This window comes from Lytechinus variegatus, chromosome 6 (assembly GCF_018143015.1).
Source record: "Lytechinus variegatus isolate NC3 chromosome 6, Lvar_3.0, whole genome shotgun sequence".
NCBI classification, from domain to species: domain Eukaryota; kingdom Metazoa; phylum Echinodermata; class Echinoidea; order Temnopleuroida; family Toxopneustidae; genus Lytechinus; species Lytechinus variegatus.
The window spans coordinates 18641937-18666643 of record NC_054745.1 but is presented as its reverse complement, the minus strand read 5'-3'; positions in this window follow the sequence as shown (position 1 = coordinate 18666643).

The window sequence follows — 24707 nt, the reverse complement described above, 5'->3', positions numbered from 1 at the left end:
AAAAGGGGAAGAACGATTCTTGGACAAGTTAGAGAAGATAGAAATCCACCAAAGGTAGCATTTTGCCATAAAATAATTTGAAAACTAGCCCCTCCCTCTCCAAAAAATCAAAATCCTGCCCCTTCTCAATATACATCAATGATCAAAAGTAGCAGAAGCGGCATTAGCTTCCGTAAAAGTAGTAGTAAGAAAGACATTTCTGCAGCAAGAAATTTATCCACATTGTGCTGCACTCAACCCAGGTGAGGGGAATGGGTACTAGGTAGGGATAAATTCCTTGAATGCTTGAGCGCCTAGGCAGCCCAGCTAAAGACGGGGTAATAATATCCAAGTCCTTTGGAAGCGCATTGAGACGTTATTCATAATGTATTATGCGCTATACAAGAACTAAATATTATTATTAGTAGTAGTAGTATTTTGTGTTAGTCGTATCATGAGTAGGCATAAAGAAGTCGTAGTTGCTGTAGAAGTAGTAATAGTACTAGCAGTAGTAGTTGTATCAGCAGTAGTAGGAGTAGTAGGAGTAGTAGTAGTAGTGGTGGTAGTAGTAGTAGTGGTAGTAGTAGTAATAGTAGTTGTAGTAGTAGTAGTAGTACCAGTAGTAGTAGTAGTAGTAGTAGTAGTAGTAGTAGTAGTAGTAGTAGTAGTAGTAGTAGTAGTAGTAGTAGTAGTAGTAGTAATATTGTCATGTAGTAATAACAGTAGTATTAAGAGTATGAGGAGGAGCAAGATGAGTAATAGTCCTAGTATTAATATACGACGAAGAAGAAGTTAAAAAATACAATATATAGAATACATAGAAGTGATGGTGGTGTCATTATAGTGATGGCGATGACGAGGATTGCAATAATCATCATTCGATTATAAGAAAAGCAGACAAGACATAAACGTAAAAGGTAATGGTACTCTTGAAATCCGACATAAATGTGAATGCCTGGGACCAAGGAGAAAACAGCCTTGGAGTCAATTTAACTATTCATTATGCTCTTACTGATATTGAGGGAAGTTGATTAGAATGATAAATTAGCCGTGTCAGTCATTTAGCCTACTCACGGCGCCATGGCCCCATATCGAACTTTCCTATTTTCTACCGACGTCGCAGAAGATGAACCGTGGATATGAAGTATGCAAGCATTAAAGGAACTTAAAGGGGAAGTTCACCCTGAAGAAGACTTTGTTGTAAAAATAGCAGAAAAAATAGTAAAAAATATTGGTGAAGGTTTGAGGAAAATCCGTTAAAGAGTAAGAAAGTTATTAGAGTCCAAAGTTTTGGATTTGTGACGTCATAAACGAGCAGCTGCCCCATGTGTTATGTAATATAAAACGCATGAATTTCAAATTGTATATGGTTCCGGATGACCTGATTTTGTTTTCTATTCATGATCGGGTGTGAAATTATTTTTCTATTGATATACAAAAGGTGCAGTAAAAACTATTCAATTTTCCGAGAAAATGACATTTCATTGATTTTTTTACCATTCGCTATGTAGGAATGCTGCTTGCATATGACGTCACAAATCAAATAATTGAAATTCTGATAACTTTTTAATTATTTGATGAATTTTTCTCAAACCTTCGGCAATATTTTTCATTATTTTTTCTGCTATTTTTAAATAAACTTTTCAGGGTGAACTTCCCCTTTAAGCGAGGGTAGTGGATTATTATAAGCACGTTCGTAGTTCCACTCTGCGCATGATCAGAGGAAGTTCATTGGTACTAAAGTGACATGGTGGTTTAAAATTCAGTGACATAAGCACCAACTTTGATGTCTTGATTATTCATAGATTCTTTTGATTGTGTTTTTTTTTTCATTTACATCCACAAAAAACAACATTGCGTCCTGGAAAGACTGGTATTTCACAGTTTCCCAAATACATTGTACATTATGCTATAATATATATTTAAAGTAGAAATGTTACAAATAGAGTGTTCATTGGTGTGCTATTTTAGTCAGCTGATCTGTTCAATTTCTTCATCCTGCTATGTAAGCCATGCTCATGCAATATCTTGCTTTGAAATCTGCCAGTCATAATGAAAGAAATGAAACGTCATTTGACCAGAATTTTCCATGAAGTAACTACGAACTGGTTTATTTGCTGAACTCTTTCTTTTAAAATGGATTAAAATACGGGTTAACAAACTGTAGTAATAGGCAAAGGCAGAATGATAATGGGTTGATGAAATATAAAAATTATTACGATGCATGAAGATGAAAGTATGCAAAATATAATTTTACATTCTACATTAGCAATACAGATTTTAGCACAGAGTAAGTAAAATCATACTTCACATCAGCAAACTTCTGGATATTAAACAAACTTTTCCTAATCATATTTGCATGTGTGGTATTGGATGACATACAGTACATGTTGTTTAATTATTGCACGCATTATATCTAAACATGAACAGTATAATGTTTGTATCGCATGGTAACAAGTAGCTTCACAGTTTACCCGGCTTCGAGCATGTATAACATACATATAACGGTACGTGTTGAGATGGTAAATAGAAACATGTAGAAAGCGTCAACAACCATGGCAACGGCATGGTAAAAGAGCTTATTCGAGGTAATTGCTGACCTCGTGTTTATTTTTATTTCAGACTGTGAGCAATGTTAAGCGGGTGAACATCGTGTTTTGTATCACTCAACAAGCTCTCATTAAGTACGTTAAATACACGTTGATCTCCAGCTAGCACGTAATGCTTTATATATACATATATATTATAACATCTCCGAAAGCACTCGCAAATTTAATGTAGATAATGGTTTTTATACGTTTTTTATAACCATAGTGCAACCGTATTCTTCATCACTCTAAGAATTCGAATGTTAAATCAACATTTGAAAGGTTGAAGGAGTGACAACCTTTTCCAAATGTTACATCCAACCTTGTGTAAAGCTGAATTGAACATTTTAAGTGTTGGGTAGAACCATTTAAAGTGGTAAATGCAACATTTAGGAAATGTCACTCCTCCAACCTTTCAAATGTTTAATTAACATTTCTTATTTTTTTTTAGAGTGATGTAACATTTTCAGAATATTAAGTCTCATATTTCGTTTTATAATTATATGTTGATGGTAATTTCTGAATTTTTTTATATATATTATTTGGGGGAGAGGGATTCAAAGTAGTTTGCAATAACGTTTCCGAAAATTCATTTAGAGAACATCCTTATCATTGCCAAATGTAGCATAAAAATATTATCTTAGGCCTAAACATATTAAACCCATACGATACGTTTCTTATACATTTAGCTAACCATATTATATTATATTTTGAATGTATTTGTGCTATACCTGGATAACTGCCGACCAGTCTTGGTTTTGAACACGATGCAAAATTCAAAATAATATCAGCCAAAATCCGACAAGCCCCTTTTTCTCGAAAGAGAGAGGGGGATATTTAGGCATACTCATTAACTTTTTTACTCAAGTACAAAAAAAAACCACACACATTCAAACGGTCCCCTTCCCCTACACTTTTTTTTATATTGCAGCCATGAGAGTGGGGAGCATGGATGTATAGTATCCCATTATGAGCGTGATCCATTTGATCTTCACACTTTTCAAGAGATTGATGATTATTGTTAGTCCGATATTTATACCTAATACCCGGTGGATAGTGATATTTATACCCCAGCATCTTTTCGCTGACCCATGACATATTGTTACAACTTTAGGGAGAATCGTGTGATTATCACCGCATTTAGCTTTCCTCCCCCATCAGTTACACTATCCATCTTGCATACGGAGATGGAAAATAGGGGAGCATAGTCGCCAAGTTTTACCGGATATGTTTGGAGAAAGGATCTCGTTGGCGTGTATCCATCTTTAGGACGTGTGTTCCTCCCTATAATGATGCACAAATCATATAAAGATTCGAAATAGCGTTAGAGCGACGCTGACTAGAATACTAATATGAAAAAAAATCCCCCTTTTGATTTAAATTGCGGCAAGGCTTTGAAAAAAGAACAAGTCCAATCCTTGTAGCCAAATTAAAAAACTCCAAAACTGCTTATCTGTGGTACAAAGCCGATTGACTTTTTGCTATTCCCTTACATCCAATTCCCTTTGTATGTATTTTGTTATTTGGTCAAAAATTTTCACATTTTCATTGCTATTTCAGTTTATTATGGGATCATTGATTAATTGATCTCGGTGTACTGTATCTTATTTGCTCTTAGAGGTGTAAAATAAATGAATTTGAATTATAAAGTTGAATTTGAAAAGTCATAGTGAAATAAAAAAGGATCTCTGCGTGCTGGGGGGGGGGCAAGGAAATGCATCCCTCATGATTGGCCTTTCACCGTGCAGAGTGGTGCATGTTCCTGTTTACACTCCCTCTCTTGCAGGGTTCTTAAAAGGCAGATGTAGCAATAACCTGTCACCTGTCTTGTTTGCTGAACGCTCTTTCATATCGGAGTATATCGATTACCCAATCGATAACTTCTGCATTCCTCAATTATCGTGCAGTGTGTATCGTATATTGTCAGACCTTCAAAACCCATTTGAAAAGGTTAAAAATAAATTCGTTTACGATCCATAAATGTCTCCAGTACAATTTTCAGTTAAGTTAAAGCAATAGGTTCTTGAAGCCATAATTCATCATGTTTATAGCCATATAGTTCTTGATTTAAATTTGCAGGAGTTTAAACTCAGATATATTTCATAACGATATTTGACGCATTACTCCCTTTTGAATATTCAAATTAATTTACTTATTTAACATACATAACGTCGTTTCTTTTTTCCGCTTTCTTTTGTACTGACTATTTAAAATTGGTGTTCATGACGTGTTCTAAGCAGAGTTGCAATCTTTTCCATGTGGTCAATAATTTCAATTAGTAATATAAATTCTGCTTCTTCATTATTATATTTTAACTCGAAATACTGAATTGCCTAATAATCCATTTTGAATCCTTGCAAGGCATCTAAATTGGAAGAAAAAAAAAAGTATTATACTTTGATTTCACATAACGATATACATGTGATTTTATTTCAAAAGAGTAAATGGTAGAATTCAGATTCTAATAATAATAACAATATGCAATTCATTTTTCGATTATCCTGATTATAATGACTATCGCATTTTCAATCTACCGTATAGTAAATAAAAGCGGACTATGTTACTGGGACAGACATACTGCTCGTTTGGCTGGTATAACCAATTAATTCCGTTACTTCAACACGCAAACATGATCACAGATGGCGGACTGAGTATAACAAGTTTGAATATGACATATCAAGTTTTTAGAATTAAGGGTAGATGTTACAATTTCATATGTCAAAACCGAAAGATGAAAAAGACAAGGACTTTTTAATTTTAATTTTGAATTTTGACTTTATTTGTTCGACTTAAACAACAAATAACAGTACTGTATTTATATGTTTAACAAACGTATTCTTAAACATAGCGTTGCAGGATTGAATTAAGTAGGCTCATTCAATATGAAATAGTGTACAGTGTGTAATGAAAGTGGGAAGACTAAATAACCAGCCGAGCTTGTAGAAAATTAGGCTCTCATTGGGAGGTACATACCGTGATGCTCAAAATTTAGTGAACCCCTCCAGAAAATGAACATATTTGAAGTGTTCAACACTCTTAAAAACTAATCAGTCAAATTGACTAGACCAGTAGTCAGCTGGGAGCAACTGATATGGCAATCACTGATATTCACATTTCTGACATATATTCTAGTCAGAAATAACTCTGTTGTAGTAAAATATGACTAGAAATTAGTCAAATATGACTAGAATAACAGTTGCACCCAGCTGACCCTATTAACTAGTCATTTTTGACTGATTTGTGTTTAGAGTGAAGTTCTGCCATGTCTTAGACATTTAATTGTGAATTCAGGTGATAAAATATTGCATTTGATAAAGTTTGTCTCCCTGGGCTTGACGAATACTGTAGTGTTGTTTTAATTACATTTCACACTCAGTATAGGTGGGGTTCACTCACTTTTAGCACAACTCCGAATGAGAGTCATTTATCTCAATTAAAGGTATTGTTTAACTTTGTGAGCAGCCGATTCAAAAAAAATTCTCAAACCAAGATGAAACATGTGTACAAGTGCATGTATTAGAACTAATAAGCCCTGAAAACAACCATTATTGAGAATGAAAAGCTAAAACTACAAGGCAAACCCCGATTTTGTAAATAGGCGTCTTATAGACACCTAAATAGTACACATAAGTGTATGGGATGAAATTAAGATGGTGTTTCCGGTCACTTTATATTTCAATTTTTGAAGCACTAAATAATTATTTTCGAACGCAATTTTTTCTGGGCTTCATTTTTGTTACATATCACAGACACAGGTGACAAGTGTGACCTTCTAGCTCATATATTTTAAAAGTCAAACCAATGTTAACCAATCACCTTAATTGTTACTTCACTTCATAAACTGACCAAGTCATGGTTCTTTGAGAACATTACAGACTGTCGAAAGAACAAGAAATCAAAGACAGAAAATTTCGTGAAGGTCCCACGTATTGGGGGTCAAACGTACATATTTTATAGAATTGCCCAAATGTATTTTTATGAATAATATGCATCTAATATCCACGGGTTAAACTCACAACCGATAGAATCTGAACACTGAAAAGTGCTGTCACTCTTACATTCTTGGCTTATTTAGTACATTGCTATTTAACGTTCAAATTTTTATTATACAACTTTTTACTACCCATCTTCATCCCCAGCAATGGCCTTCATTCATTAGGCTAGTATGTTCAAGAGTTACGGGAAGTAATAAGATCTCATATCTCATGTGATTAACATCAATCTGCGCGGAGATGTCAATACACCGGGAAGTAATGTTTACAATTGCATATGAATCTACCGAGGAATTTTGCGAGTGCTTTTTCAAATTGGCTCTAATTCAGTTATTCATTATGAAAATAGAAATATAACGATATAAGCAGAATTTGTGTTTTTTCCTTCCAAAATTAAAGTTATTGCCATTCACGCACATATGCTTTGAACGAAACTGTAGTATTGTAAGTTTGTGCGAAGGTGAATTACTTCGTTGTGATGTTTAAATGTTACTTCATGCGAATGTGCGTAGTACGGATCTGTATCACATTTTGTCCCTGTGAGAAATTGTAAGTATTTATTTTATATATGACCATATTTGTAGTCGGATAGCACGGGTAATGCAATTTCGAACATAGTTTCCACCATCAGTTGTTTGCCCCGTATTACAAAGAGTTGTGATTGATCCAATCATCAGTGTCATAACTTTTCATACAGATTTTCAACAATGTCATTTGTAAACTAATACGAGATCACTGTATTGTCAAGATAGCGATGACTGTATGAGTATACATTATATCTTGAAAACATTTTGATCTTACATCTATTTTAGATGTTGGCCAAGCTGGCTTTACATAGTTTTAGACCATGTATAGTGCAGCGTTGTGGCCCAGTGGATCAGTCTTCGAACTTTGAAACAGAGGGTCGTGGGTTCGAATCCCAGTCATGGCGTAATTTCCTTCAGCAAGAAACTGATCCACAATGTGCTGCACTCAACCCAGGTGAGGTAAATGGGTACCGGTAGGAAGTAATTCCTTAAGAAGCTGTGTGCGCTATGAACGCCTAGCTTAGCCGGGTAATATAGGAGCGCCTTGAGCACCTAACAAGGTGGATATGTGCGCAATATAAATATCCTATATTATTATTATTATGTAGGCGGGGCCTGGAACGGATGCTCCCGATTTTAAACAAGACCAGTCGAGACACCATCATTAACATGCGTAAATGCAAACGTACAGCAAAGGTTTTGGATCAGCGAAACGGATCGCGACCAATCGTTGTAACAAGAGCGCTGGCTGAAATCCTCATCACTGACTGTTAATTACTTCTACAGCTCTCTGCAACAAACTGCATAGCCAAATGTTATTAAAAGCCTGTCAGTGTTGCTTGGTCTTGAGATTTGGTTTAAAGTGTACTTGGCTCTGACAGGTTACCTCAACTTATTATAAACTTCATTTAGGCTGATTGGCATTTAGGACGAATGAATCACTACAGAAGAACTTGGGCTTGTCAAGGCCAACTTATTGGTTTTGACACCGGTAAAGACACATAGAAGAGGATACTCGGAGTCCAGTGTGGGACCATTTCATATAACTAGTTATAATACCAATTTAGCACTCTAAAAACAAACAGTAAAAATGACTAGTTCATAGGGTCAGCTGGGTGCAACTGTTATTCAGTCATATTTGACTATTTTCTAGTCTTATTTTACTTGAACAGAGTTATGTCTTACTAGAATATACGTCAGAAATGTGACTAGCATATCACTATCAGTTGCACCCGTTGCTGACTACTTGTCTAGTCAATTTGACTGATTTGTTTTAAGAGTGTGCTATTTTTTTCAACTACTGAAATCAGTCTCTTTGAAGTGACGAAAACTGGGCACTAATGTGCGTATGTCTGTTCTCTTATCTGCAGCGTTTCCCCCAGATAGGCACAGCGCGCATGCGCATTCTTGAAGAGGAGGGACATCAAGTTAGTTCTCAAAAATCATAATTAAACAAGATAGAATAATTTTATCAGTGAAGGTTAGACGAGAATTCATCAACATATTTCCGATTTTCTTCATACCTACTCGGCTCCCTCATTTGCATACCACTAATTATTGTGCAAATTACCGTGGTAACTAAAATTTTAACATATCAAACAAAATTATCAATTCATTACACTTCTTTGTTGAGGTGGAATTCCCCTTCAATCCTAAAAGTATTGAATGATATCAAATTTTGGCAGACATTGTTAAAAGGTTAAAATATATATTTTAGCTACTGTTATGTAAGAAAAGTCTAGATATTCATGTTTCATTTATTACCTGACCATTTTCCTTATTCAATTGGAATTTCATTTTATCTGTTTATTCATTTTCTTTAGTTTATACTGCAGGGTATACCTGTTCAGATATACAAAGCTGTTTTCCAAAAGCGCCTGCAGTTTAATAAATAACTTAACATCAATAGCAATTCAATGTATGTAACATAATAATAAAGTAAAAACAGAGTGCATTATATACATATAGAGTGAATCAACAAGTATAATGGAACATTACATCAAGTTATTCAGTGTGATTACATGTAAAACAGTCAGAATTTTAATGATTTACAAGATTTTTTTAATTCATGGAGGGACGTGCATTTTTGTATATCACAAGGGAGCGAATTAAATAAGACGCCGGCAACATAGTCAATAGATTTTATTTTATAATCCGTCCTTTGGCAGGGTATTTGAAGGGGACATTGTTCAGAATTCGTGTTGTATAAGTTATATTTCGTTTGCAGACAGAACGATGCAACGAAAAATCCCTCCGATAGATAGAAATTTAAAGTACTATGTTCATTTGGATCCATGCGGTGATTTCATATACGTCACAAAGGCTAATTACGCGTGGCAACCCCTGATGCGTTGGTCGTACCAAGAGCGCGTTTCATGAAGAAGTTTTTCGGTGATTTTCATCGGCAGCTGTTAAAAGCTGCTGAAAATCCTCGGATCCCATTGGCTCAGAGAGAACTAGTCGGTGAAAGTCACTGGCAGAGCTCTTCCTGAAAACCGATCCACTGATTTGCAGTCTGTCGTCCAGTAATCAACTATGACTGCACAATGATGATGAAATGAATTCTCATATTGGTGCCGGCGGAAGTTCTTGTCAGTCATCTATTGTGTCGCGGTCACACCATCACAACCGACACCAAACCGAACGATGGTATGTCATCGAATACAGTGTACCAATATTTGATCGATTTCAATTCGGTTTCGTTGTTGTGACTGTGATGTTCAATTCGTGTTGAAATTGTGATAGTTTAAAGGGGAAAGTCGAACAAACCATGCCTTTGCTTTCTGTGTTACCAGAGGGCAGTCCACCGTCACGTTTTTGTCATGATATTATTAATGATAATAGCCAATTTTTATAAATCGCTTTTCTCAGAATGGCTTAAAGCGCATTACAGCATGATTACCCCAGTCATATTATTACCCCAGTCATTGGATGCATTTCAATCACGCACGAAAAAAAGCACAGTTTCCACTTCCTGGGGAGCATTCCTTGCATTCATCGCAGTCTCATTATGGCGCTGGCAAAATCAAACATACAATATCTTTCGCATCCTGCCGGGTACCCATTTAGCACCTGGGTCGGGAGTGGCAAAGTGTGGATTAACGCCTTGCCAAAGGACGCTAGACCGCGGTGGGATTCTCGAACACACGACCCCCTGTTTACAAGGCGAGAGTCAGAACCACTACACCACGGCTCTTCCACATTATTCATTAGGTAGCGTCTTTTCAGGAACCAAAACTTATCTAGGGAAAGTCCTCGGCGACACACCATTTACCAATGCGTGTAGTGGAGATTAGAGCATGCGCTCGTGAATATTCATCGTTTTCCCCACATACCGTGACGTCTCTCATTTTCCGTTCAGAAACGTGATGTCCCTTATCACGATTAAATACTTCATGTGAAAGCACTCACGGCATCCGAATCATGTATCGCTCTGACATTGCATGCCATTCGTTGACTTAGATCTGTCATAATTATACCAATGTATAAGACTGTTTATTGATTCTGGCGTTACAGGTTTCGCACGTGTTTGGCGCCTGCTCCGCAGGTTTAATTACACGATACTGGTAATCCAATCGGGATATAGTAAGCTCTTAATAATGGTATTGACCCAAGCACTTAGTGCAAAATCTATGGAGACTGGTTATTATCCTATATTATAACCTTCCATTGTGGTGTTATAGTATTTATGGGTTGTACTATGGAGGATTTTAGTAATTTCAGCCAATTAAGGCATAATAAACAAGGTCCAATTTCATTACTCGTGTTAGAATAACAATTATGATAGTTTGACTAAAATCAGAGCATCTGATTATCTGATAACAAAATTAATGTGCATCGGGTATCGGTTTTTGAAACGATTTTATACAAAGCCAACAAAAAAACATAATTCTTTTTAGTCCAGCCTGGATTTGCTTTCATGATTGAATTAATTGAACTATACATTTTTGGGAAGGTTTGTATCACTTCTGGAGTGTTTGCAAAAAACTTGCAATCAATTGCATGTCAAATTTTAGTCTCCAAATCACTCATAAGTATTGTAATTATTATTATTATTTTTTTAACAAGTGCACACCAAGTTACCAATAATGGAAATAGCATTTCCATTTATTTTAAAGCAGGATATTAAAAGAGCATTGTACATTAAAAGCTTTGCTCATGGGTATAAGTGCTGCGGCCGGGGATCGAAGCCCGGACTTTCTATGTATAGCCAGGCACCTTAGACTACTCGGCCACGGCACCTCAAATTATCAATTGCAATAGTTTAATCTATCACTTGTCTGCTTGTATCAATACATGAATTGTCTATTTCTGTTTGTTTCTGTTTGTGGTAACTCCCGTAGGAATTCGGCAGGACAGCATTTGTTGCTGGTAAAGGCCGAGCTGGTATATAACCAATTACCTTGGAAACATTTTACGTCTAGGTTGATCAGTCGTAGTGGCTGACGTAATAGACGACAGATATCACTCTTGGGCCTTTTTATCAAAGTGGATTCAATAGCACACAGCAAAAACTGTGGTGTTAACCGTTCATAGAGGACCACACCAGTTATTTTACACCGGTGTTAAATTGTTGGTGTTAGTTTTACACCTATAGGTGTTATTACAACACCTTTTGTTGTTACATTTACACTCTTTGGTGTTATGTTTAATCTCAAGGGTGTAAGTTTAACACCTAAGGGTGTGGTCCTCTATTAACACCAGTTGGTGTCAGTTTTAACACCGCATTTTTTACAGTGCAGAGTTGGGATTCGAACTCATTACCTTGCGATTTTGAGTCCTTGCGATTATGAGTCCAATATGAGTCCATTGAGTCCAATTCGCCTCACGCCATCATGCAAAACCCTTTTGGTCTGCTGTCATTTTGTGAACGTTCTTCCAATTGCTCCAAGCATTTATTTGATCAAATACCTGTTATAAAGAACATTTCGTCAATGAATAGTTGTCGAATTTTTCACTTCATCTCGTAACTATTTACACTTCGTCAAATGAAAGTTTCTTCATATGGTTTTTGACTAATCGTGTAGACTGAATACGCGAAATGGGTTTAGCCAAACTAGAAATCAGACAAAATTTTGTTTGTTTGTTTTATTTTTAATTCTGCGTTCACAATACATTATCAAAAATTATTTACATTGTTTGCAATATACAAAATAATCCATAATGTATAAAATAATTATAAACATGATACATAATTAGAAAAAATATGGTTTGGGCATATTCTTCACATTTGGATGATAATAAAAAGCAGCATAAATAAATGAACGCAGGAGACCGCCATCGTGAGCGGTTGAGCTTTAATTGATGGCGGTCTCGGTAAATTATTCGACCATGGTTTATAGACGAACTACAAACTAATAATGTAGATTATGTTCACGTACAATTCTTATTATTTGAGTATTACAACACTAATACTGAAGACCAACACTAATGGTCGGTATCATGCGGATCATGGTTTTACATGTTCATTGGAAGCATTTTATTTTCCGTTAATTCGAACATTGGTCTCAGAAATACACTTGCATATGCATGGCCTGCGTTTGTTAAGGCCCTAAACCGCAAATTGCACCTAAACCGCAAATCGCCGCCTAAGCTTGTAGAAAAAAGTATTTTTGAAACGAAGGACCTTGGATGAGTGGTTTCACTCCCCTGGTAACATTTAGTATTAAAGTTTGAAAATTTTTGAAAATAAGCTACTATTACTACTACCACTACTACTACTACTACTCCTACTCCTATACTACTACTACTACTACTACTACTACTACTACTACTACTACTACTACTACTACTCCTACTCCTCCTACTCCTCCTCCTACTACTACTACTACTACTACTACTCTTACTGCTACTACTACTACTCTTACTGCTACTACTACTTCTACTACTGCTACTCCTACTACTACTACTACTACTACTACTACTACTACTACTACTACTACTACTACTACTACTACTCTTACTGCTACTACTACTTCTACTACTACTACTACTACTACTCCTACTCCTACTACTACTCCTACTATACTACTACTAAAACTACTACTACTACTACTACTACTACTACTCTTACTGCTACTACTACTTCTACTACTGCTACTCCTACTACTACTACTACTACTCCTCCTACTCCTACTCCTACTCCTACTACTACTAAAACTACTACTACTACTACTCTTACTGCTACTACTACTTCTACTACTGCTACTCCTACTACTACTACTACTACTACTACTACTACTACTACTACTACTACTATTTCGTACTGATTATGACTATAATAACATGAGTACATGGCTTCATTACCCTCGTAACATTTTGTATTAAAGTTTTAAAAAGATTATAATAAATATTTAAAAAATTATTTATAGCGATTCTTTATTTTCTCCCTCTGTGTTCACGCCTCTTACGCGCACACGGTCCTTGTTAATATACCGTGTGCGCGTAAGAGGCGTGAACACAGAGGGCGGCAAACATAAATCGCAGAAGGATAGAGGTTGAAGAGTGAGGAATTAGAACTAGGGCGCTGATCTCATTTTTATGAGAAATGTTGTTGTTGATCCCTTTGTTGATACACGTATTTATTTATTTGTTTATTTATTTAAATATTTTACCAGGGTGCTCATTCAACATAAAGTTGGTCTCCCATGGGGCCCTAAAAGGCTATCATTATTGTTCTTCTTGTTTGTTGGTTTTGGACTCTTGGTTATAGTGGGAGTTGGGCAACTTGGGCTGTACATAGTGCCGGGGTTTTTTTTGTGTGTTTTTTTGTGTATCCCTAATTCTCCCCTAGTATAATCTAACGCCTGTAGGTTTCAGCAAAGGAAAAGGAAAAGGGAAGAAATGAAAGGCGGAAAATAAATAAAGAATCGCTATAAATAATTTTTTTAATATTTATTATAATCTTTTTAAAACTTTAATACAAAATGTTACGAGGGTAATGAAGCCATGTACTCATATTATTTTAGTCATAATCAGTACGAAATAGTAGTAGTAGTAGTAGTAGGAGTAGCAGTAGTAGAAGTAGTAGTAGTAGTAGTAAGAGTAGTAGTAGTAGTAGTTTTAGTAGTAGTAGTAGTAGTAGTAGTAGGAGTAGTAGTAGGAGTAGGAGTAGTAGTAGGAGTAGGAGTAGTAGTAGTAGTAGTAGTAGGAGTAGCAGCAGTAGTAGAATTAGTAGTAGCAGTAAGAGTAGTAGTAGTAGTTTTAGTAGTAGTAGTAGTAGTAGTAGGAGTAGTAGTAGGAGTAGTAGTAGGAGTAGTAGGAGTAGTAGTAGTAGTAGTAGTTTTAGTAGTAGTAGTAGGAGTAGTAGTAGGAGTAGTAGTAGGAGTAGGAGTAGTAGTAGGAGTAGGAGTAGTAGTAGTAGTAGTAGTAGTAGTAGTAGTAGTAGTAGTAGTAGGAGTAGCAGCAGTAGTAGAAGTAGTAGTAGCAGTAAGAGTAGTAGTAGTAGTTTTAGTAGTAGTAGTAGTAGTAGGAGTAGTAGTAGGAGTAGTAGTGGGAGAAGTAGGAGTAGTAGTAGTAGTAGTAGTAGTAGTTTTAGTAGTAGTAGTAGGAGTAGTAGTAGTAGTAGTAGTAGTAGTTTTAGTAGTAGTATAGTAGGAGTAGTAGTAGGAGTAGGAGTAGTAGTAGTAGTAGTAGTAGTAGTAGTAGTAGTAGTAGTAGGAGTAGTAGGAGTAGCAGTATAGTAGAAGTAGTAGTAGCAGTAAGAGTAGTAGTAGTAGTAGTTTTAGTAGTAGTAGTAGTAGCAGTAAGAGTAGTAGTAGTAGTAGTTTTAGTAGTAGTAGTAGTAGTAGGAGTAGTAGCAGTAGTAGAAGTAGTAGTAGCAGTAAGAGTAGTAGTAGTAGTTTTAGTAGTAGTAGTAGTAGTAGTAGTAGTAGTAGTAGTAGTAGTAGGAGTAGTAGGAGTAGTAGTAGTAGTAGTAGTAGTAGTATTAGTAGTAGTAGTAGTAGTAGTAGTAGTAGTAGTAGTAGTAGTAGTAGTAGTTTTAGTAGTAGTATAGTAGGAGTAGTAGTAGGAGTAGGAGTAGTAGTAGTAGTAGTAGTAGTAGTAGTAGTAGTAGTAGGAGTAGTAGGAGTAGCAGTATAGTAGAAGTAGTAGTAGCAGTAAGAGTAGTAGTAGTAGTAGTAGTTTTAGTAGTAGTAGTAGTAGCAGTAAGAGTAGTAGTAGTAGTAGTTTTAGTAGTAGTAGTAGTAGTAGTAGTAGTAGTAGTAGTAGGAGTAGGAGTAGGAGGAGTAGTAGTAGTAGTAGTAGTAGTAGTAGGAGTAGCAGTAGTAGAAGTAGTAGTAGCAGTAAGAGTAGTAGTAGTAGCAGTAAGAGTAGTAGTAGTTTTAGTAGTAGTATAGTAGTAGGAGTAGTAGTAGTAGTAGTAGTAGTAGTAGTAGTAATATAGGAGTAGGAGTATAGTAGTAGTAGTAGTAGTAATAGTAGCTTATTTTCAAAAATTTTCAAACTTTAATACTAAATGTTACCAGGGGAGTGAAACCACTCATCCAAGGTCCTTCGTTTCAAAAATACTTTTTTTCTACAAGCTTAGGCGGCGATTTGCGGTTTAGGTGCAATTTGCGGTTTAGGGCCTTAACACGCGTTTCCAAGTATGGCGTAGGAAGGTAGTTGTTCATAATGCAATGCTTTCATTCACAGTGCTTCCCAATTTGAATTTCAAATCATTGAAATAAAATGTATAATTAACATTTTAACTCAAGGCCAATCATGCGTCCTTCGGCGGCATCGGTACGCGGAAGGGTCACAAACGTGATCGAAAATGACCTCCGTCTATTAAACCAAGGGTCAACTATTTGACCACTGTGTCTCATCACGCTTGCCATCTTCGGTAGATAATATTTTAAAGGGGGACAATGCTCCTACAATGTCTATTGGTGTGTGCTAATGGATGGGTTATCGCGTGTGTGGGTGTTCCTGTGTGTACAAGGGCGATGTTACGTTTGTGTGTGTGTGTGTGTGAGAGGGTGTGTGTGTGTGTGTGTTTGTGTTGTGTATGAAACGAAAGGAGAGGGTGTGTGTGTGAGGGTGTGTATATGTGAGTAAGAGTGTAGGTTGTACCATTACAGTACTCGCTATCATTCCCTCCCTCTCCCCCTCTCCCATTCTCTCCCTCTCTCTTCCTCTCTCCCTCTCGCTCTCTCTCTTCTGTCGTTAAACCTTCCAACATTTTAACGTTTCCTACTTTATTGTTCAGTTTACCTGGGACATCGACATTGCCGTTTACAGCGCTCGATATAATTCCCCTCGGCATCGACATGATTTCTGCTCTGCATCGTTAAAAACCGCAGTCACACTCACCTACTCGTGGACGTTCGTTAATGCTAATCCTAAATTGAAGCCTCTACCTTGCAGCACCAATTCCTTTGAAAATGCCAGTTAAATCACTATGGACAGCTGAGAGGCCTTTGTCGAAAAGTGTTAAACCGGGACGGACGACATTGTTGCGATGATTTTCGACAAAGACTTCTTCGCCATGAGGGCTTTTGACAAAAGATTATCTACGTGCCAGAAAGCGTCCGCGTATTATTGGCAATTCTCGCTGGTTATGCTTAGTCACACTTCCGTCACACTTACACAACCGGCATCCAAACAGGCCGATGGATTATCGTAAAAGCTTTGGACTGATTGGAGTCGATTTTGACTAACCCATTACAATCAGCCCCAATAATCGAACGGAACTTTATTTTCAACCAACCGTAAGCGCGTAATGGGCAAGTTAGGTAATTCCTCTTGACGTTTTGACTAGTATTTAAACACAATTCTCCCTACGAAAGCTACTCAAATGAAACTGACTTCAAACCGACCTATCGTCTGTCATTAGAAATGATGTAATAGATTAAATCGGTCTGGGTTCCTTTGCACGAAGTGTGTTTTTAAACGCAACTCAAGAAATCAGGCACAACTGTCCCGAATACGAATGTTTCATTGGTCGAAAAGCAAACAACCCTTTTCACAACGGGACCCTACCCGTGGAGTCGGTTTCATCAGCATTGTCTGCACCATGAAAGACCTTGATGTTGGTGTGACAGATTCTTGATAAGGCCAATATCTGCAGGTGTGGCTTGTTCCGTTGGCGTTGTAATTAGCACGCTAATGTGTGCTCTGTTTCCGTCGTAAAACAGATCAATGCTCTCTCCCCCCGGTCGCCACACGAGACAATCGCATGCCATAGGGCACAGGTCTGACCTGTGTAAACACACGACTTGTTATTAAAGGCATTTCTTATGTACTTGCCTTTCATTAGCTTTGTATAATTTCGCCTAAAGATATTTCATTGTCTATTGATTATAATAAGACACATATTTGAAATGAAATGTGTACACTGCCAAAGTCAACTTATTAAATGCAAGTTAGGCAGTATACTTGGATACTTTTAATTAGCGAATAAACATGTCCCCCCATCTATGTGTTGAAATGTTATATAATACATTTTTTTATTTAATACTCAAATAATGTATTTTCTACAAAAGGCTATGTCGATGGTGCACTCGTTTCTTTCCACATGTACCTGTATTAATGTAAATATTTGATATATTTCATTATCTCACAATGTGATTAGCATTAGACCCACCTTATTGATATTATGCAAAATTATAGTAAGAGATACGAGAGAGAGAAAGTAGCATTTTATATCACTTACTATTAACAAATATCTGTACATTCAAAATGGAAAGGGAAATATATTTTTTTATACACAAAACTGAAGAATCGAGAAAGAGAAAGCATCATTTGTCATTCAAAATGCTATCGGTGATCAGTTTTAGTAAATCTTCTGAAGTTTATCGATTTGGTAATGCCATTTTTTGTTCTTGTCTTGTTTTTGTTGGTAGTGCATTCTTACGTATTACTGCTGATATAAGTATTATTGGTATTTACCCGTTTAATGACTTCAGGTGCGTTGTTTGCTCAACTGTGTTCCGTAGCTTAAATAACTGACTAGGTACGAGTAAATAACCTTGTGGTACCACCTATAGTCATAGTTAAATGGATTAATAAATGAAGCGTTCAAGCAAGAAAAAAAATCAGTATATTAAAGATATAACACATCATTCGTCTTGATAGTGAGAGACAAAGAGTGAGAGCGATAGAGGGAGAGTGAAGGAAAGATAAGAAAAGAACAATATAGACAGACAGAAAGAGAGAGAGAGAAGAGAGAAAGGGTTAGAGGTAGGATATGAGATAGGGAGGGAGAGACTATGGGACAGACTACATAGCGTACAGTGCGATTGAAATCAATATTAGTCTGTTTTTATGAGAGAGCTGTATTGATTCATCGACGAGAGTCTAATTTTACGCGGGAAAAGAACCTTGTTAACGAGAAGGTCATGAATTATTCCACATGGATTGCCAGCTAAATCACATCAAGTCAATTCGCGGAATATGTTCCTTATGTGTGGAAGCCTCGTGGCGAAGCGGTTCTGATTCTTGCCTCGTCGTCAGAGGGCCGCGTGTTCGAATCCATGCAACGCATCTTAGCATCCTTAGACATGTATCAATCCCATTTTATGACGCTCTATCCAGCTGCTGATAAAGATTTAGGTACTCATTAGGATGTGAAAGTCTGTGTAGTAACCCATATAATATTGAATTTGAAAAAAAAAATTACATGGAATACACTGTTAGAGAAATTATCCTTAAAATAAAAGAAGTTCCTGCAGCAGAGTCTCGGGAACACCTATCTTACGCTATCTTACCAGATTGCGTAATCTTACAAGAAATTGGTTTTTGGCGTTTGTAACCTTACAAATTTCCTTAAAGAAAACACCTGTTTCTGTTTTATAAATTTACAAAATGATTCTGTTATTGCTTTCTGCAAAATCTTCTGTTTTTTTTCCTGTAAAACCAGGGGCTTTTTAACAGTGTACTCCCTTTGTAGTGGAGAAAGTGAATATAATTCATGCTACTATTTTGTTTATATCATGATAAAATTAGGTTATTAATCTCGATAGTAATATGTAATAGAATGATAAACCATTATTACCAGATCACCATCATCATTATCACCATCATCATCATCACCACCATAACCATCATCATCACCATCACCACCATCATCATCATCATCATTCTTACCATCATCATCATCAACATCACCAACATCATCACCATCAGTAGTAGACCTACACGAGCTATTTCCGAGGAATATGTTGTGACATCATCCCCTCTCCCAATCCCGTTTGAATAGCGTTACGTCACATGTCTACGCTGACAGAATTATATTGTTATAGAAATGTTCCAAATGAAAGGATTTCATTTTTCCCCGATATTTCTAATCGATTTCTCTACTATCAACATTCGCTCCCAATATATCGGGCTGTATACGAGATGCAGAATCGAATATTGTCTCGGCTGCGCGGCGATACCGTCTCATTTCCGAAAGTTCAGCTTCAGCGGACATTGGCATTTGGGTTGGAAGATGGAGAAGGGATCACTCTATAGTCTGGTAGAATATGGCGGTAAATCGATGCATGAATTATTCGCCCTCGGTATTTAAAACCAAAAATTTGACTTTTTACAAAGCGATATCAAATTTATGCTCAGATCTTTCCCTGGAATCAAATTTTGATAGTAATAAGACATTCCTTTGTTAGTAAATAGTAAAAAAAAAGGTAATGCAATACTTTTACTAAGAGGATAGTGAAACTGCTTAAACTAACCTTGGCTCCGTAACACAAAGGTTTGCGATAAATAGCAAATATGAAAGAACACTTCTGATTGGTTCCTAAAATAGTCAGTATTGCCAAATGCGCGTGTAACATTGATCTTTATTGGTCAGTTCATTTAGCGATTGATCGCTAATCCTTGTGTTACGGAGCCCTGGGGCCAATTGCACGAAAGGGTCTTTGCAAGAACCGTCTTTCGTGTCGCCCATTTATTATGATGCGCCATGTAAAACGCATTTTAAATAAATTACCTGCAATTTTTTTTTATTCATCCGTTAAAGTAAACAGAATCTTTGTTTATAAAATGATGTGATATATCATTAAATCGTATACAAATTGATTTAAATACTAGCTAACAAATTTCATTTGTTTATCATACATTTCAGAAATATCCCGCATACAGCTTTCCATAAAAGATGGGCGACACGAAAGACGGTCCTTGGAAAGACCCTTTCGCGCAATCGGCCCCTGACCATTCTGAGATGTTAAAGTGCAGTGTATGTGTAGCACTTTGTAACCAATAGCAAAAGGCGCAAAATCAAATAATTATTGGTTGGATTGGATACTCACACCCAAGCTGATTAAAAAGCCTAGCAATTTGAATATGTCTATAAAAAGCATGATAGGTCTATTTGCATAGGCCTGTACGTTTACATTTCTCCCACACGATGATATCGCACTTTGCATGGTGAACCAAATTCATTCTATCATGCGTGAACATGATGATTATATTTCATTGCATGAACATGATATATATACTGTAATTCTTAGATATATTTCGTTATTCATACATGCGTCGTGAGAAAGAGACTGAAATGAGAATGTAACCTTTAGAACAAGATTGCTTGTGTAAAAAATCAAAGAAACGAATAAACGAAAGTTTGAGAAATATCGGACAAATAATGAGATGGTTATGAGCATTTGAATATTGCGATCACTAATGCTATGGAGTTCCTCACATTGGTAATGCCACAAAGATTCCCCATTAGTCATGTTAGTTTAGTACATGTATATATTTCACTGAAATTGCTTCTTTTATCACATCTGTCAGTAGATCATGTATTCTTTCTATACGAGGGCATGTAATACATATTTTAAAGAATGCATCAAGGATAAAGAGTTTGTATCACCATAAGAAAAAGCAAAAAGAAACATTTTGGGGGTATTTTACAGTCCATCAAAGGGAAAGTTGTTCACATGTGACATGTCGCATTGCCAATGGGAAGATCTCCATAGCATAGTGATTGCAATATTTGAATGTTCATAACTTTCTCATTGATTTTCTGACTTTTCTCAAAACTTGGTTGATCTGTTTCTTTCATTTTTCTGTTTCGACACAAGCCTACTTATTCCAAAAGTTTCATTCCCCTTTAATAAATTCAGGGAACTTCCACTTCGCCTGATTAAATGAAGCGGTTTTATGCGAATGTATATTTCTGCCATGTTAACTGTTGATATTAAACACGGTAAATGTCGGTAATTCTGTTACGCGTACATTATTTTCATACAACTACGTCAGGCTTGTAATTGATCGCAGATTTCTTGCAACACCCTATAAATCTTACAAACCTTGCTTTCTGTTTCAAAACATGTCTCAAACTTTGACTTCGACATGGTTATAATAGTTATAGTCGGCCCGTGCCCTCCCCCTTTAAACGGCACAATAACTTTTTTTACCGGAAAAATGCCGTTCAAACACAAGTGTGCCCCCCGGCCCATTTTAAAGTGAAGGCCTTTTTTTTTGGCTTGTCATTTTTTTTTCGTGGCCGAAATGTCCTTAATGTTTGGTTTAAAACCTTTTTTTTATAGATTTTTTTTCATTTGTTGTTGGGGGCTTGTCAAATTTTTCTTCGGCAAAATGTGCCCCCACCTCTTTCAAAATCCTGGATCCGCCGTTGATTTTATATATAGTTCAATTATCATTTAAAAACTCTCTAAGTAGCGGATAACTAAGCTAACACTCGGCCTCATGGATATTGTTAATCATGCATTCATCATGTTTATATTACAACGATCTTCCTAGCAATATAATATTTTTTTCATCATTTTATGCCGTTATTTTCTTTCAAGTGGCATCGTGGACGCTAATAATAAGATCTTACCATCGTTTATATCTGTGGTCGTATTCAAAACAAGACGTGCGGAAAAGCCTCTATTACTCTGACATTTCGAGCTTGTGATTACCATGGCAACGAGTCATAATTCACTACCATATCCTTATTCTCTCTATGCATTATTGGTGTGGTGGTGATGTTGTGTATACAGGCTTGGAGCAGGCGTTGTAGCGTGCATTTATTTTGTACCCATTCTCCTTTATTTTGACAATAAGAGAAAAAATTAGAAAGGTCATCTGTGCTTGATGTCTTAAGATCCTTTCACTATTGGTGGTGCGACTGCTTACAACCGTTGCGAATCTGTGCAACATATATTGTGATCAAAATGATCGGAAACGATCCCAAGATCGATTGTGAAAGCCCCTTTACGAGAAACTGCTGAAATATTGCTTTTGTGAATTAGAATAATATGTCTTCAGATGAAAGAACAATAAAGCAATAAGAAACAATATATAACTGAAGTGTGAATGATTTATAACATGGAATGTCGAACTGCGTTATGAGTGATAAATGACAACCGTATAAACACACTATTAGGGTTATCTGTCTATGATGGGATGTGAGACCGACCGATGATATGGTATATGAATTAACGTAATGGCTTTGATCGGTCTGGGGTCGGTCTGGAGTCGGTTTCGTTGGTGTGACTGTAACAGTAGATAAACATAATAGATTCCTGGGTTTTATTATAATAGTAAGAAGTCCATTTATATAGCGCAGTTAGTATGTGCATATACTCAACTGCGCTTTGATACTTGGTATCCTATTATTACCCCGGCTGTAGCTAAGCCGCCATGTTAATAGGCGCTAAGGCGTTCAAGGAGTAAATCCCACCAGGTACCCATTCACCTCACCTGGGTCGAGTGCAGCACAATGTGGATAAATTTCTTGCCAAAGGAAATAACGACATGGCTGGGATTCGAGCCCACGACCCTCTTTTTCAAAGTCCAAAGACTAAATCCACTGGGCCACAACGCTCCACACATATAGAGATCTATTTTAATAGGGAGATTTTGCTCTGCGAGGCACGACGGAATTAGGAACACGGTAAATGTATTGAAAATGCCCGTCAAATGACGAAGAAGAGCTGAGAGGTCTTTGTCGATTTTTTTTAATGTTCCTAAGCTTCGGAGCTGACGAAAGATGGCAAATCCCAGAGTCGAGGACTAATCTGCTGTTTTGATTCACTTATTTTTTTTTAAATAGACCTCCCAGCTGTTCATTGCCATCTGACATTGAAAGGCATTGATTCTTGGAGTTGCGTTTGACTGTAAGAGTTTCTTCAACAGGCCCGCTTTCTCTCTCTCTCTCTCTCTTACTTTTAACCATTCTCTGTTCTTCCATTTTCGTCATATTTTTCATCCCTTCTTTCGACTAACTGAAAAATCAATGGGGGTGTTCTGGTCCCGGATCTCTGTCTCTAATAGTCCTGCTGCCAGTGCACCAGCCAAAGTATAGAAAATCATTTATTACCACATCTATAATAAAACAATATACATTTCATCAAGAATCAAATCAATTATGGTTCCAAAAAGAAAGAAAGTGTGAAAAGATAGCAAAATTGAATGTACTTATATTACTTATAATATTCAAATTAAGACAAAATAATAAAACTTGAGGTATGTCTGTGCCTTTTGTACCTTATCTTGTTATCAATATATTACGAAAGAAATATAGAAGAGTGATTATAGAGCCTATATGACTTGTATTTGTATATTTTCTCAATCTAAATCTTATCTTTTCTGTTTATTCCATTTTTCATGTGCCGCCATTTTCCCATCTGTTGTCGTGTCTGCATTGGCATAAATAGGTAAGTGATCCTCGATATTCTATCTGTGTGATTAATGACTTTGTGCAGAGTGATGATTGTTTTAATTGGAAAGATTGCTTTATTGAATTGCGACTGTTTACGTTTTTGCTTCTCTCTATCTCTTTATCTTATTTATCTGTGTCTACATGTCTATATTTTGTATTGTTTTTTTTCTTTTACTTCACTCTTCCATCCTTTATATTTTTTGCTCTAAAAATGTAAATCGGCAACTATTTAGCCCCCCCCCCCCGCCTTTTTTTTTATCTCGTTCTCACCCTCTCTCTCTCTCTCTCTCTCCCTTCCCTTCCGCTCTCGAGCTTTAAGGCATTTTATGACTTTTTACTTCAAGTTACAAATATTAACAAAAGTTAACATTATCAATGAATTATATGTAGTCACATGTACACACACAGATATGTGGGTGAGGGGTGTGTGTATGTGCGTGTGTGAAAAAAATATGCATGCGCAATAGCGTTGGTTCTTATGAAAAAAATGAGAACAATAGTAGGCGTATCTCACCCTTCTAATATAAACTAGTGAAAAAAATGAATACAGAGAATAATTGCACGAGTAGGTAAAATCATTATCATAGTTCCCCAGAGCAACATGTACCCTCCCTTTTGACAATAATTGTCAAAAAGGAGAATATTTCAAAGCGGGAGAAAATTCCTCGGAACTTTGATTTAAAGGTATTGTTTAACTTTGTGAGCAGCCGATTTTAAAAAAATCAAACAAAGATGAAACATGTGAACAAGTGCATGTATTAGAACTAATAAACCCTGAAAACAACCATTATTGAGAGTAAAAAGCTAAAACTACAAGGCAAACCCCGATTTTGTAAAAAGGCGTCTTATTGACACCTAAATAGTACACATAAGTGTATGGGATGAAATTAAGATAGTGTTTCCGGTCACTTTATATTTTAATTTTTGAAGGACTAAATAATCATTTTCGAACGCAATTTTTTCTGGGCTTCATTTTTGAAACATATCACAGACACAGGTGACAAGTGTGACCTTCTAGCTCAGATTTTTT